At 38.2% G+C, this 16,720-nt stretch overlaps 1 protein-coding gene across 14 annotated transcripts in view; it reads left to right on the forward strand.

The window, feature by feature from the left end:
* Positions 1 to 16,720, forward strand: part of VEPH1 (ventricular zone expressed PH domain containing 1) — a 212,598-nt gene that overhangs the window by 17,116 nt on the left and 178,762 nt on the right. The window lies entirely within an intron of this gene.

Here is a 16,720-nt window from a genome sequence, read left to right on the forward strand (position 1 = left end):
TTCTATCTCATTAATTTCTTTTTTAATGTTTACTATTTTCCTTTTGTTTTTTCTCTGGCTGTATTCTGCTATTTATTTTTCTAATCCCCTCAGTTGTATGACTAATTATTGATGTTTTTTACTTTCTTATTTTCTAATATAAGCATTTAAGATCATAAGTTTCTTGCTAAGTACCATGTAGCTTAATCCCACAAGTTTTTGAGATACAGTATTTTCATTAGGAATTCTAAATACTTTCTTAGTTTATTGTGATTTCCTCTTTGACTCATTAAGTGATTTAGAAGTTTGCATTTTAATTTCCCAAAGAATTTTTGTAATTATTTTGCTGTTAAGTTAAAATTTAACTGCACTGTAGTCAGAAAAGGTGAACTGCATGATACTGATGGCATGGAAGTGGCTGAGACTTGCTGTACAGCACAGGTTAAGGCTCTTCTGTGCAAGTGGTAGAGCTCACAGTTGTGTGGTGCTTGCTGCCTACCGGGAGCTGTTTTAAGAGCTTATCACGTGTTACTATATTTATTCCTTTCAATGAGCTTTTGAGATAAGTGTACTAATACTGTCTCCATTTTATAGATGAAGAAACTGAGGCACAGAGAGGTTAATAATTTAACTTGTCCAAGATTATATAGCTAATAAAGGGTAGAGCCAAGAATTAAGCCCAGAGAGTTTAGCTTCAAAAACTGTCCTTAGCCACCACACTATGCCGCCTCTTTAGATGTTTCGTATGTGCTCAAGTGTATGAGGTGTAGGATATTAGGTGTTTTGATTACAGAACTCTTGTTAATTATATTGGTCAAATTTCCTATATCCTCAATAGATTTGTGTTTGCTTGAAATGTCAATTTCTAAGAGAGGTGTTTTAAATGTTCCCGCTATAATATTGGATTTGTCAATTTCTCCTTGTAATTTTGTCAAGATTGCTTTATAAATCTGGAGACTTTTTTATTATATACATGCAAGTTTAATATTGTCACTTTTTCCTTGGGGAACTTTTCCTCTTATTGTTACATACTGAACTTCTTTGTTTTAATAAGCTTTGTTCTTCTTCTTTAGAGTAGTAGTTGCCTATTTTCTCTTTTTCTATTTTTTACATTTTATCTTTCCATGTCCTTGTAAGACTTAGATGTAATTTGTAAACACCAACTAAATAGATTTTTAACTATTGCAAATTGAAAATCTCTGTCTTTTAGTTGGTAAATTTTGTCAATTAATATTTTAATATATACTAAATTTATGTCAATTTCTGTTGTCTTTCTCTGTCTGTGATAAATGATATATTTGGATGTATTTCTCCATTTTATTTTGTGCTATATTTCCTGATTTTTAAAAATTTTCTATCTTCTTTTCGGCAATTTTTTTAGACTTGCAAATTTATTTATTTATTTTATTGCAGTAACATTGGTTTGTAACACTATAAATTTCAGGTGTACATCTTATATTTCAATTTCTGTGTAGATTAGATCACAGTCAGCACCCAGAGACTAATTACAATCCATCACCACACACCTGTGCCATCACCCCTTTCGCCCTCCTCCCTCCCCCCTTGCCCTCTGGTGACCACCAATCCAGTCTCTGACTCTATATGTTTGTTTGTTGTTGTTTTTATCTCCTATTTATGAGTGACATTATACGGGATTTGACTTTCTCCCTCTGACTTATTTTGCTTAGCGCAATACCCTCAAGGTCCATCCATGTTGTCACAAATGGCCAGATTTCATTGTTTTTTTATGGCTGAGTAGTATTCCATTGTGTGTATATACCACATATTCTTTATTATTTGTCCCTTGATGGGCACCTAGGTGGCTTCCAAGTCTTGGCTATTGTGAATAATGCTGCACTGAACATAGGGGTGCATGTATCTTTACACATTCGTGTTTTCATGTCCTTTGGATAAAGCATGTTTTCAAGTACCATGTCTGACCTGACAAGAGAAACAATAGAAAAGGTAAACAAGAGGGACTACATCAAACTAAAAACCTTCTGCACAGCAAAAGAAACCATCCACAAAACAAAAGACAATGCAACAATTGGGAGAAGATATTTACAAACCATATATCAGATAAGGGGTTAATATCCAAAATATATAAAGAACTCATACATCTCAACAGCAAAAAACTAACAACCCAATTAAAAAATGGGCAAAAGATCTGAACAGAGATTTCTCCAAAGAAGATATACAGATGGTCAATAGGCACATGAAAAGATGCTCAACATCATTAGCTATCAGGGAAATGCAAATCAAAACTACAATGAGGTATCACCTCACTCCCGTCAGAATGGCTATAATTAACAAGACAGGAAACAACAACAAGTGTTGGAGAGGATGTGGGGAGAAAGGAACCCTCGTACACTGCTGGTGGGAGTGCAAACTGGTACAGCCACTATGGAAAACAGTATCGAGATTCCTCAAAAAATTAGGAACCAAACTACCATATAATCCAGCTATTCTGCAACTTTTTAATTAATGGAATCTCTATCACTTCATTTTCCACCTCTATTGGCTCTGTTGGTTTGCAAGTTACACATTCTATTTCTATTCTTTTAGTAGTTACCTTTAAAATGTTAGCAAATATATTCACCATATTTTATTAATTCTAAGACATTTTTTACCTAGTTATATCTCTGAAACAAGTATATATTTTATAATTGATTGCCTTCTTGCAGTTGCCATTGGCCAGGCATTAGGCATAACATAGCTGCCATTGCTTGCATATGCGTGAACTTGCCATAGCTTTTCGTGTTGCTACTATTCCAACCGAATTAGGCGCATTATTGTTACTACTAATGTTGAGTTAAATATTCTTTTAAAATGTTTTCAAAAATTCTACATATAAGGTGGCACTGAAACAAAAACATCTTAGCAGTGCAGAAAGGCATGGAAAGAGAGTACCTGAGTAAAGATTTTATATTAGTGAGCCAAATATTCATCTGTGGGGCAGTAATAAAAATTCCACCTTTTCAACTTAAAAAGAACATACTTTTTTGTTACTGAGATATTGGTAAAAGATTGTGTATTACACTACAGTAAGTAATGCAACTGAAAGCAGGTGAAATGGACAATTGCCTTAGAACAGATGAAAGAAATTTCAAAGAAATGAGAGGCTGTACCATGAATTCATGTCTTACGTAACATTTCCTTTAAGGCATGGTGTAACTCATATTTACATTGGCAGTCTTTTCTCTTTCTTTTTTTTCTTTTTTTTTTTTGAGGAAGATTAGCCCTGAGCTAACATCTGCCGCCAATCCTCCTCTTTTTGCTGAGGAAGACTGGCCCTGAGCTAACATCCATGCCCATCTTCCTCTACTTTATGTGTGGGACGCCTGCCACAGCATGGCTTGCCAAGCGGTGCCATGTCTGCACCCGGGATCCAAACTGGCGAACCCAGGCCGCCAAAGCAGAACATGCACACTAAACCGCTGTGCCACCCAGCTGGCCCTTACATATTAATCTTAAAGCAGCACTTTTATCCCACCTTGTTTAACACCCTTGAAACAATTCTTTAAAATTACAGATTTGTTTCTGAGTTCATAATAGTTTATAACATTGTGAAATTTCAGTTGTGCATTGTTATTTGTCCATCACCACATAAGAGCTCCCCTTCACCCCGTGTGCCCACCTCCCAGCCCCCTTCCCCCTGGTAACCACTGAACTGTTCTCTTTGTCCATGTGTTTGTTTGTCTTCCACATATGAGTGAAATCATACAGTGTTTGTCTTTGGCTTATTTCACTTAACATACTACCTTCAAGGTCCGTCCATGTTGTTGCAAATGGGACGATTTTGTCTTTTTTATGGCTGAGTAGTATTCCATTGTGTAAATGTACCACATCTTCTTTATCCAGTCATCAGTTGGTGGGCACTTAGGTTGCTTCCATGTCTTAGCTATTGTGAATAATGCTGCAATGAACACAGGAGTGCCTAAGTCTCTTTGGATAGTTGATTTCAAGTTCCTTGGATAAATAACCAGTAGTGGGATGGCTGGGTCATATGGTAGCTCTATTTTTAATTTTTTGAGAAATCTCCATACTCTTTCCCATAGTGGCTGCACCAGTTTGCATTCCCACCAGCAGTGTATGAGGGTTCCCTTCTCTCCACACCCTCTCCAACATTTGTTATTTTTTATCTTGGTGAATACAGCCATTTTAATGGGTATAAGGTGATACCTTGGTGCAGTTTTGACTTGCATTTCCCTGATGGCTAGTGATGTTGAACATCCTTTCATGTGCCTATTGCCCATCTGTATATCTTCTTTGGAGAAATGTCTGTTCAGATCCTCTGCCCATTTTTTGATCGGATTGTTTGTTTTGTTGTTGTTCAGTTGTATGAGTTCTTTATATATTATGGAGATTAACTCCTTATGGGATATATGATTTGAAAATATCTTCTCCCAATTACTGGGTTGTCTTTTAAAACAAAAACAAATCAAAACAGAACCCAGTTTCCTTTGCCTTGAAGAAGCTCTTTAGTCTAATGAAGTCCCACTTTTTTCTTTTTTCTTTTATTTCCCTTGTCTGAGAAGACACGGTATTCAAAAAGCTTGTTTTAAGACCAATGACAAAGAGTGTACTATCTATATTTTCTTCTAGAAGTTTTATGATTTCAGATCTTACCTTAAAGTCATTGATCCATTTTGAGTTTGTTTTTGTCTATGGCAAAAGATAATGGTCTACTTTCATTCTTTTGCATTCTTCTGTCTGTCCAGTTTTCCCAACACCATTTATGGACGAGAATTTCCTTTCTCCATTGTATGTTATTAGCACCTTTGTTGAAGATTCGCTGTCAATGATATTGAACCTGTAGTGAGTTCACTCACCCATTACACATCAAGCCAATCTCTGACACCAGGGGTAGTGGAAGAAAGTAGGAATTTTGCTATTGCACAGCACTGAGCAAGGAGAGAGGGCAGCTAATGCTGAAATCCCAACTCCCTGAACAGCTAAAATGAAGGGTTTTTATTTGGGGTTTTAGGTAGGGGAGGGGGTGCATGTGGCCTTGCTGGTCAGCAGCTTTCCCACCAGCCTGTATCTCCTTGAGGGGAGGAGATAGTGAATCTAGGTGCTTGTCCTTGGCAGTGTCTGTCTTCAGGGAGGACAGTGGATTCTGGAGCCAGGAAGCCAGGGAGTAAGCAGGGAAAGAGTGTTTTGGTTTTAACCTCATATATGCTGGGTTTAATGTAGGGAAACTGATATCAGGGTTGGTATCATCCATAGGTGTGTGGTTTTATTTCTGGGCTTTCAATTCTGTTCCACTGATCTGTGTGTCTGTTTTTGTACCAGTACCATGCTGTTTTGATTACTATAGCTTTGTAGTACATTTTGAAGTCAGGGATTGTGATGCCTCCAACTTTGTTCTTTTTCCTCAGGATTGCTTTAGCTATTTGCAGTCTTTTGTCACCCCACAAGAATTTTAGGATTCTTTGTCTATTTCTGTGAAAGATGTCATTGGGATTCTGATTGGGATTGCATTGAACCTGTAGATTGCTTTGTGTAGTGTGCATTTTAACTATGCTTATTCTTCTGATCTATGTGCAGCGAATATCTTCCCATTTCTCTATGTCACCATCGATTTCTTTCACTAATGTCTTATAGTTTTCATTGCACAGGTCTTTCACCTCCTTGGTTAAATTTATTCCCAGATATTTTATTCTTTTAGTTGCAATTGTAAATGGTACTATATTCTTGAGTTCTCTTTCTGTTACTTCATTATTAGAGTATAGAAATGCAACTGACCTTTGTAAGTTGATTTTGTACCCTGAAACTCTACTGTAGTTGTTGATTGTTTCTAATAGTTTTCTGATGGATTCTTTAGGGTTTTCTATATATAAGATCATGCTATCTGCAATAGAGAGACAAACGCAGGCTCAGAATGAAAGGACAGAAGATTATACTCCAAGCTAATGGCAAACAAGAGAATACAGGTATTGCCATAATTATATCAGACAAAGTAGACTTCAAGATAAAACAGATAAAGAGAGAAAAAGAGGGGCAGTATATAATGATAAAAGGGATACTCCACCAAGAAGAATAACACTTATAAATATCTATGCACCCAACACTGGAGCACCAAAGTACATAAAGCAACTATTAACAAACCTAAAAGGAGATATTAACAACAACACAATAATAGTAGGGGACCTCAACACTCCACTCACATCTTCCATCCCTTCATTCTGAGCCTGTGTTTGTCGTTGGAGCTGAAATGTGTTTCCTTGAGGCAGAATATTTTTGGGCATTGTTTTCTTACTCCAGCCTGCCACTCCATGTCTTTTTATTAGAGAATTTAATCCATTTACATTTATTTAGAGTGATTATTGATACATGAGGGCTTAATGCTGCCATTTTATCACTCTTTTTCCAGTTCTCCTGCATTTCCTTTATTTCTCATCCCATGTATTTTGGACTACCAATTCAGTTAGGTAGTTTTCTATGCTGGTTTTCTTAGTTTTCTCCTTATTTATTATTTATGTCTCTGTTCTACTTATTTGTTTAGCGGTTACCATGAGGTTTGTCTGTGAAATCTTGTAGATGAGATAGTCCATTTTCTGATAACCTCTTATTTCTTTAAAGTAAGCTGATTCAATCCCTTTCTTCTTCCCCTCCTAAGTTGTTTTGGTCACATCTTATTCCATCTTGTGTTGTGAGTTTGTGATTAAAATGACAAGATTATATTTATTTTTGATGTTTTCCTTCCCTTTATCTTTAACGTTTGACTTGAGTGTTTGCTACCCTGTTCTGATGACTAGCTACATTTTTCTCATTTTGTCTACCTATTTATCTCCTTACTCAGGGCTTTCTAACCCCTTTCTTCTTTTTTTTTCAGGTGTGAGGGCCTTCTTGAGGATTTCTTGTGTGTGCATGTGGTGGGGGGGGGGCGGTGTGTGGTGATGAACACCCTTAGCTTTTGTTTATCTGTGAAAGTTTTTATTTCTCCATCATATCTGAAGGATATTTTGGCTGGATAGAGTATTCTTGGCTGTAAGTTTTTGTCTTTCAAAGCTTTGAATATACCATTCCACTCTATCCTACTGAGAGATCTGCTGAAAGCCTGATAGAGGTTCTTTTGTAAGTTATTTTTTTCTGTCTTGCTGTCCTCAGTATTTTTTCTTTGTCATTGACTTTTGCCAGCTTCACTGCTATATGCCTTGCAGTAGGTCTGTTTACACTGATATAATTAGGAGATCTGTTGGCCTCTTTCACTTGCATTTCCAGCTTCCTACCCAAGTTTGGGAAGTTCTCTGGTATTATTTCTTTGAACAAGCTTTCTTCTCCATTCTCCTTCTCTTCTCCCTCTGGGATAGCTATAATCCTTATGTTGCATTTCCTAATTGAGTTGTACATTTCTCAGAGAATTACTTCATTTCTTTTTTGTCTTAATTCTCTTTTTTCCTCCGTCTGAAGCATTTCTATATTTCTGTCCTCAATATTGCTGATTCATTGCTCCATGATATCAACTCTATTGTTTAGGTGATCCATATTCTTCTTTTTCTTATCCATTGTGTTTTTCATCTGCAATATTTCTGATTGGTTTTTCTTTATAGTTTCAACCTCTTTTGTGAAGTAGGCCCTGAATTCATTGAACTGTCTATCTGAAATTTCTTGTAACGCATTGAGTGTTTTTATGATAGCTATTTTGAATTCTCTGGCATTTAGAGTATAGATTTCTGTGCCTTCAGGATTGACTTCTAAGTACTTGTCATTTTCCTTCTAGTCTGGAGATTTAATATATTTTTTCATACTGCTAGACAGCATGGATTTGTGCTGCTGCTCTGTGGTAGTATTTGATTGCCACTTCAACTTGCCACCACTGGGTGGGGGTCAAGAGCTGAGTATTCTGAGCCCAATGTGATCTGTGGTACAGCTCCCAGGTGCTGAACCAGGGCACTAGGTGGGGGTGGGGTGATTTCATCCTCCTGCATGATGTTGGGGGCTTCTCTCTCTGACCTTGCTATCTGCTCTCCTGGGGTGTTAGCTTGATGAAGGCACCCCCACAATAGCTAGTCACCTCCGTGTGGGGATTTCCCCCAGGCTGTGAGGGACCTCAGAGGGCAATGGTGTTCCCATGGAGGGCAGCCCCTCTCCTCTTTCCTCTCAGAGCAGGGTGCAGTCACTGGGTCATTGCCCTTTGGGGAGGAAGAGAAGATTTCTCTTAGCTCATTCCACTTCCTCAGGGGAAGGGCTCCAGCACCTCCACCTTCCAACCTATGGCTGTGTGGGTCTCTCAGGTGTCTGTTGTGTTGTGTTGATGTCCTCTGTTGGAATATGAATGTCCTTTGCATTGTATCTTAGAGGGGAGAGTTTACTGGGAGAGTTCAGTCTGCCATGATGCTGACATCACTCCCCTAAAATTACTGACTTTTTAAAAATTCAGCCAATGCTTACTTTGAGTACCCTAATATTTCTGTTTCTTTTCTCACCATTCCTTTTTTATTCTCTTCCTCTCTGTTTTTCTTCTGAATGTAAGTTCTTACTTTACGAAGTAAACATTTTAAAAGTCCCTCCAGCGAAGGTCTGATAGTGATAAATTCTCTCAATGTTCATTTTTCTGAAAAAGTCCTTATTTTGCATGATAATTATATGGATATAGATTTCTAGATTGGCAGTCTTTTTACTTCTCAGTGATCTATGCTATTGCTGTTATGAAATCTGCTTTCAGTTTAATTTTCATTTCTTTATACCTAATCTACTTTTTCTCTGTTTTAATATTTTCACTGTCTTTAGTGTTCTATGGTTTCACTATTATCTGTCTAAATGTGATTTTATTTGCTTATTCCTACTTAATCCTCGTTGTGTTTTCTGAGTTTGAGTTTTATGCATTTTATGAATTTTGGAAAGTTCTTAAATATTATATCAAATATTGCCTTTTCCATCTAATCTCTCCTTCTGAAAATCCTATTTATTCGCTCATTTATGCATTCCACAAATATTTTTTGAATACCTACTATCTTCCAGCAATATTCTAGGCATTGGAAATATAATAGAAAACAAAGCAGACAAAAATTATTGCCCTCATATCCTTCACAGTCTTTCCTATTTTATCCTTCATGTCTCTCTTTTTAATTGAGGTATAATTCACATATATCCTTATATTAGTTTCAGGCGTACAATATAATGATTTGATACTTGTACATTTTGCAAAATGATCACCACTATAAGTCTACTTAGCATCTGTCACCGTACAGAGTTACACATATTTTTCCTTGTGAGGACACCTAATAATTCTATATTGCATATTTGAAAGTTGCTAAGAGGGTAGATCTTAAAGGTTCTCATCACAAGAAAAAAATTGTAACTCCATGCCTCTTAATCTTTTGTATTTTCCATCACTGTGTGACACATTATTTCTTCATTTCCTCAGCTCCATGTTCTAATCCATTGAGTCTTTTTGGATCAGAATTTGGTTTCCATCCAAATTTCATTTAGTTTCCATTCCAAGTTTTGTTTGGTTCTTTTTAACATCTTTCTGGTACTTTTTAAAGTGACTTGGTCTTTGTTCATAAAAAGAATTTTCCTTTATACATTGAATCATTTTGAACATGTAATTTGAGGTCAATAATTCCACTACTTGAAGTTTTTGAATATCTAATCTGGTCTAAGTTTCATCTACTGACATGTGCTCATATTGGCATATTTCCTTGAGCGTTTTATAATTTTGGATTTTTGAGTTCAGTTTAAGTAGGATTTTACATGTGTGAATACTGAATGGCTTGGGTTGAGTGTTTCTCCCCTCAAAATAGTTTATGTTTGCTTCTGCTGGGAACCCCACTGGTATTATCAGCTCTGGGAACACTTTTGTTGTTGCTGCTGCTAGTGTCTTGACTTTGGAGATTCTTGGAATGATAAAATAAACGAGATTATGTATATACATATATGCTTTTAAAAGTGGAAAGGGTGATATAAATATAAAGGATTATTAGTATGGATTCCAATCTAGAATGTGACTATAAGAAAGGAGTGACTGTGTGGTCTTTTTGTGTTGTTCATTAAGTGGTTGTGTAATAAATGCGTAAAAATTGTAACCACACAAGGAAATATTTGTGACTCAGTTTAAGTTAGAAACCCGAGGCTGGCTTTTAGGGTTCTGGTATCCTTAAGAGAAATAATAAAAATAATAATAGCTAACCTTTATCTGCACATTCTAAGTGTCAGACACTGTTGTAAATCCTTTCCCTATGTTAGTTCATTTAATCCTCACAAGTCATGGGAGGTAGATATTAGTAATATCTCAATTTTAAGGATTAGGCAATGGAGGTCCAGAAAGATGAGTGACTGCCCACGATTGCAGAGCAGATAAGAGCAGAATGTGGCCTTGAGCATGGGCAGTCTGACCCAAGAGTCCATGCTCTTAACCACTCTGCTATGCTGTCTCTAAAGGAAAAGAGAGAGAAATGATCCATCCTCTGCCTTATAACTTCTCTCTTCTTCTCTCCCAAACTTCCACTCCCATGCCACATCTGCTCTTCCCACCACTAACTCCTGTATTTCAGATGTTCCACATTCCCTGAAGACTGTTTAGCACAGAGAATAGTGACTGAAAGTTTAACAGACATTGATGTGGAGGTGTAGTGCCTGTGGCTAAGTGGGAGTTCTTTCTACATCCTGATAACGAGACCAGGAGCAGCGTGGTGTGTGGCGTTTTCATTGTCCTAAACCCCCGTTTTGGCTTCCCTACCACGTTAGGATAAATTACTTTAAAATTGACAATGACCAGGTCACAGTGAGAATGAATCTCTAAACCAGCTTGATGGGTTTGCTATTAAATAAATCTGGTCCTTAGAAGTTATTCATTTTAATATGCCTGGGTACTGACCCAACAGTGAGCTCAAACCTAAACACACGTGTGCACATGTATACATTTCACAAGAATATGGTGTTTCCTGGAATGTGAATCAGGGAAACCCTAATTACAAAGCTGATCCCTCACCAAAAAGCTTTAAACTATTTAACTACATCATTAAAAGAACTGGAAAAAATTTTTTTTTATCTTTTTGAATTTTTGTTGAAGAAAGCAGTGAACTGCTTATTCACGTTTTACCCCTTTTTAGAAGAAGTCTCCTCTTTAGAGAATAAGTTTTCCTTCATGTTATACATAAGTATTTGAATATATAAAATTTTTTCAAGTTGAAAAATCTCTTTCTCTTTTAGTAAAGTGGTATGGAGTAAGAAATTACTGGCTTCAAGAGGTTCACAATACTATCAAAGTTCACACCTGCTGCACTGATAACTAACATTTGAACCCAATCTGAAATGCCTATTCCAAGGGAGAAACAAAACATTGGGTGAGGCCATTCCTTTTTATCAAACAGTTTCAGGAGGTTGACTTGGCCATGAATCAGCAGCTGAGAAAATAAGTGCCTTTGTCTTAGAGGGGGATTGGGGCAGCGTACTGTAGCATCCACTACAGTTCACCCCGGCACCATTCCAATCCCTTTGTTTTATATAATAATTTCATCTCATATGGAAGCAGCTTCTGTGAGATGCTGATTTATCTCTTTTCCTGAAGAAAATTAGAAGAAGGTTAGTGAGAGGATATATTATCTGTACCACTCCAGCTGGTGTCAAGCCAGCAATTGGTGCTCATTATCTCCATGGTAAGCTGAATAATGGTCCCCCACAAATGTCTACATCCTAAACCCTGGCACCTGTGAATTTTATCTTACATGGAAAAAGGGATTTTTCAGATGTAATGTAGTTAAAAATCTTGACTGGGGATGTTATCCTGTATTATCTGAGTGGGTCCAATATAATCACAAGGGTCCTTATAATAGGGAGGCAAGAAGGTCAAAGGCAGAAGAAGGAGACAGGATGAGGAAGGCAGAGGTTGGTGATGCATTTGGAAGATGGAGGCTCCTAGAGGCCATGAGCCAAGAAATGCAGGTAACCTCTAGAAGTTAGAAAAGGTGAGGAATTGGATTCTCCCCTCAGAGCCTTCAGAGGAACAAGCCCTGCTGACACATTGACTTTAGCCAGTGAGACTAATTTTTGATTTTTGACCTCCAGAACTAGAAGAAAATTAATTTGTCATGACAAATTCTTGAGTCACTAAGAATGTGGTAATTTGTTACAACAGCAGCAAGAAGGCTAACAGAGTCTCCCTCCCTACCGCCTAGTCTAGATTTCTTTCATCTGTAGCTGGCACCTCTGCTGATTTAAGTTGCATTCTACTTGAGTGACTCAGATGCATCTTCCCGAGGGATCTGCATCCCTCCTCTCCATGTCCTTCTTAGGTTATGACTGCTCCATTGTCCACTTATCATCAAAATTGGGCAGGGCAGTGCCTAGAGATGCCCCCATTGTGTAACAGCAGCCCCACCATCTTCTGATGATATGGTCAATTACCCTTTCCAGGATGGGGACTCCTTTTGTTTTCTGCTGGTCTCTTGACATGGGAACCTGAAGTGACTGGGTTCCCAGGCTCATGTATTCTACCCAAAGCAAATTCAACACCATGTAATGGTCATTTCTTTAGTATGTATATTGCCTCTTGGAGGATGGTGGCCCATCCTCATAGAATATTAGATTGTACTCCTTCGAGAGCCTGTTCTGTTGATCTATTAGTCCAGCAGTTTCAGAGTGGGGGAGGAGAGGCCAAGGTAGGTGATAGGACCAGTGAATCCCATGATCATGTGCCCACTTGCTGGACCTCCTTTGCTGTAAAGTGGTTCTTTGGTCAGATGTAATGTTGTTTAGGATCCTGTGTCATCAGGTCACGTACTTTGTGATTCCTCAAATAGTGGTCCACACTTAGGCCCTGTGGGCAGGAAAGGCAACCCAAACCCAGCTTACATGTAAACTCTACTTAATGTAATTGATGTCTCTCCCAGGATGGAAAAGATCTAATGTAAATAACTTGTCACCAAATGATTGATGGGTTTCCTTGAAGGATGTGCCATTTTAGGGGCTCAGCATTGACCTCTGTTGCCAGCAGATTGCACATTTAGGCAAAGACAATCATAACAAGATGAACCTTGGTGAATAGGAGCTTACGGTGTTGGGCAGTGCTTAGCTTCTATCCCACCAAGGTTACTCCATTTATGCACCCATTGGATCACACTGTGGTGGCTATGACAAAGGCTTGACCGATGTCATCTGGCTGAGTCATTCTATCTAATTGTATTTTTTAGTGCCTCTTCCATGGTGAATGCTCTCATTGGCATTAGCATAGAATGAAAACTATACTTATACTTTGTGCCCAATACCATGTGTCTAGCCATGTACTTCTTATTCAGAGTTCCTTTTCTCCAATCACTCGATCTTTCTTCTTGTAGGCCCTTGGCCGTTCAGCCAAGCCATCTGCCACTGGTCATGATGCTTAGCTCTTACCTGTACATTCCTCTTTCCATACAAAGTTAATGACCAGGTGCACAGACTGGAGCACTGCCCACTGGGGGAATTTTTCCCTCACAACTCTCTTTCAGGGCCACCTCTAAGTAAGTCTATATTGTAACAGTAGTCAAATTTTGACCTTTACTCACATACTGAGCCAACCCATCAGTAAACCAAGTTCAGTCATTTTCCTCCTCTGTCAATGGATCATAAGGGAACCTCCCATATGGCCATAGGTGTGTCCCAGGGTAAGATGTCATTTCTACAGTAGTAGATGACTTAGGGATCTGGGCAACCTGTTCACACAGTTTATTTGTGTCCTCTGTCCTTGCCTGTGTCTGATCCAAGATGTACTACTTTCTAGTAAAATAATTCAACTCTGAAAGGTAATAAAAAACCAACATCATAATATAAAGTAATATGACATATCTAAGACCAAATATACATATCATATCATTTCACGTAAACAGTCAAAACTCACCTGTTAAAAGAAAAAGACATTTAGATTGGATCAAAAGGCAAAATCTAGCAAACAAGAGACATACGTTCAATAAAATGGTTTACAAAGTGTACAAATAAAAAGATAAAAAATTTTAAAAAGATTTACTTCGCCAATTAAAAATACATGTTAATAATTCAAATTAAAGCAAATCCTTTTGATATTTACAGTAACACTGTACCACATATTCAAACCTAATATAAAGGCTATTTTTTTGAACCATGCCAAATTACCAAGCAAAGAACGGGAAATGACACTTTGAGATAGGAAATCAACGCTGATCCAAGATTAATCTTCTTTGCTGAAAATTCTGAGAAGCAGTTTGTACACACATTTGCTAAAACAAGGCTCTCTGTTCTCAAATGAAGATCTGTGAAGTCTGCATGGAGCCCCACCATTCTTCAATTGCTGTTTGTGACAGAATGGTTTGGAATCGTATGATGATCAAGTACTACCTCCTGATTTTTCTATAACCTGTATACTAGGTATACCATTGGCTATTAAGAAGTATCAAAGGGGCCATCCTGGTGGCATAGCAGTTAAGTTCTCATGCTCCTTCAGTGGCCCAGGGTTGCCAGTTCGGATCCTGGGCATGGACCTACACACTGCTCATCAAGCTATGCTGTGGCAGGCATCCCACATATAAAATAGAGGAAGATAGACACAGATGTTAGCTCAGGGCCAATCTTCCTCAAAAAAAAGAAAGCATTGAGAGTGACGTCAGCATCATGGTGGAGTTAAGTTGCCTGGGATTCTCTCCCCTCCAGCATACAATGAAAAGGGGCATCCGTACTCCACAGAGGATATCCTAACACAACACAAAAACGTCAGAGAGACACACAGCCACATGACAGAGGACGGAGAGGCTGGAGACCCCCTCAGAGGAGCTGGAATGTGATAAGAGAGACCTTCTCTCCCCCTCCAAAGACTGTGATCCAAAACCACAGGAGGATCCATGAGGGAAAGAACAGGTGAGGGGAAGTTCATTCACGGGAACATCAAGGACCCCCAAGGGCCCACGCAGCCTAGAGGGAAGACCTCTACCAGGGTGAGAGCTTTTGCGGGGGAGTGACCTCATCAAGCCAACACCCCAGGAGACCAGATAGTGAGAGCTGATCGAGAAAGCCTGGAGTGCACACAGGAGAAAGCACCCCTTCCCCCACCAGTCCCACACCACTCCAGTGCCTGGGATCTCTGCTGAAGGTGGTGGGCTCAGAATACGTGGCTCTTGACTCCCACCCAGTGGTGATAGGCAGTAACTGGAACCAAATAATATCAGGATGCATAAGATCCAAGCCACCTCCTCTAGCAACATAAAAAATTTTATCAAATCTCCAGACCAGAGAGAAAATGACAAGTACTCAGAATTCAGTCCTGAGGACACAGAAATATGTAATCTAAATGACAATGAATTCAAAATAGCTATCATCAAAAAACTCAACGAGGTAAAAGAGAATGTAGAGAAACAATTCAACGAGTTCAGGAGCTACTTCACAAAAGAGATTGAAAATATAAAGAAGATTGAAAATATAAAGAAGAATCAATCAGAACTATTAGAGATGAAAGACACAATGGAAGAGATAAAACAAAATACAGATTCCCTGAACGCTCGAGTGGACATCGTAGAGGAGTGTATCAGCATAATCAAAGATAGACATGTTGAAATGCTCCAGACAGAGGAGGAGAGAGAACTAAGACTAAAAAGAAATGAAGAAAGTCTCTGAGAAATGTCTGACTTAATGAGGAAATGCAACATAAGAATTATAGGTATTCAAGAAGAAGAGAAGGAGAATGGAGTAGAAAGTTTGTCCAAATAAATAATAGCAGAGAACTTCCAAAACCTAGGGAAAGAGAGAGAAATCCGTGTGGAAAAGACTTCCAGATCTCCTAGATATGTCAATGTAAAAAGACCTACTGCAAGGCATATAGTAGTAAAACTGGCAAAAAATGAATGACAAAGAAAGAATACTAAGGGCAGTAAGGCAGAAGAATATAACCTACAAACGAACCCCTATCCGGCTTTCAGGAGATTTCTCAGCAGAAACCGTACAAGCTAAGAGAGAATGGAATGACATATTCGAATCTTTAAAAGACAAATATTTTCAGCCAAAAATACTCTATCCAGCAAAAATATCCTTCAAATATGATAAAGAAATAAAAACTTTCCCAGACAAACAAAATCTAAGGGCGTTCATAGCCACAAGACCCCCCCACCCTTAAAGAAATCCTCAAGAAGGCCCTCATACCTGAAAAAAAAAAAGCGAGGGAGAAGGGGGTCACAAAGCATGGAGTAAGGAGCTAAATAGGTAGACAGACACAGAATAGGATAGCAAATACTCAAGTATAGCATTAAAGATAAAGGGAAGGAAAACACCAAAAACAAAGATAATCTTGTCATTTTAACCACATACTCACAACCCAAGATGGGATCAGATCTGAGAAAAACAACTTAGGAGGGGAAGAGGAAAGGAATTGAATTGGTTTAGACTAAGGAAATAAGAGGCCATCAGAAAATGGACTATCTTATACACAAGATTCTGAATACAAACCTCATGGTAACCACTAAACAAAAAAGCAGAACAGAGACACAAATAATAAATAAGGAGAAAACAAAGAAACACATCATAAAACTACATAATTCAATGGATAGACCAAAACACACAGGACGAGAAACAAAGGATATGCAGGAGAACCGGAAAACGAGTGATAAAATGACAGCATTAAGCACTCATACATCGACAATCACCCTAAATGTAAATGGATTGAATTCTCCAATAAGAAGACACAGAGTGGCAAGATGGATTAAAGAACAAGACCCAACAATATGCTTCCTCTAGGAAACACATCTCAGCTCCAATGACAAACACAGGCTCAGAGTGAAGGGATGGAGGACGATACTCT

Source organism: Equus asinus, chromosome 5 (genome assembly GCF_041296235.1).
Source record: "Equus asinus isolate D_3611 breed Donkey chromosome 5, EquAss-T2T_v2, whole genome shotgun sequence".
Classification (NCBI taxonomy): Eukaryota; Metazoa; Chordata; class Mammalia; order Perissodactyla; family Equidae; genus Equus; species Equus asinus.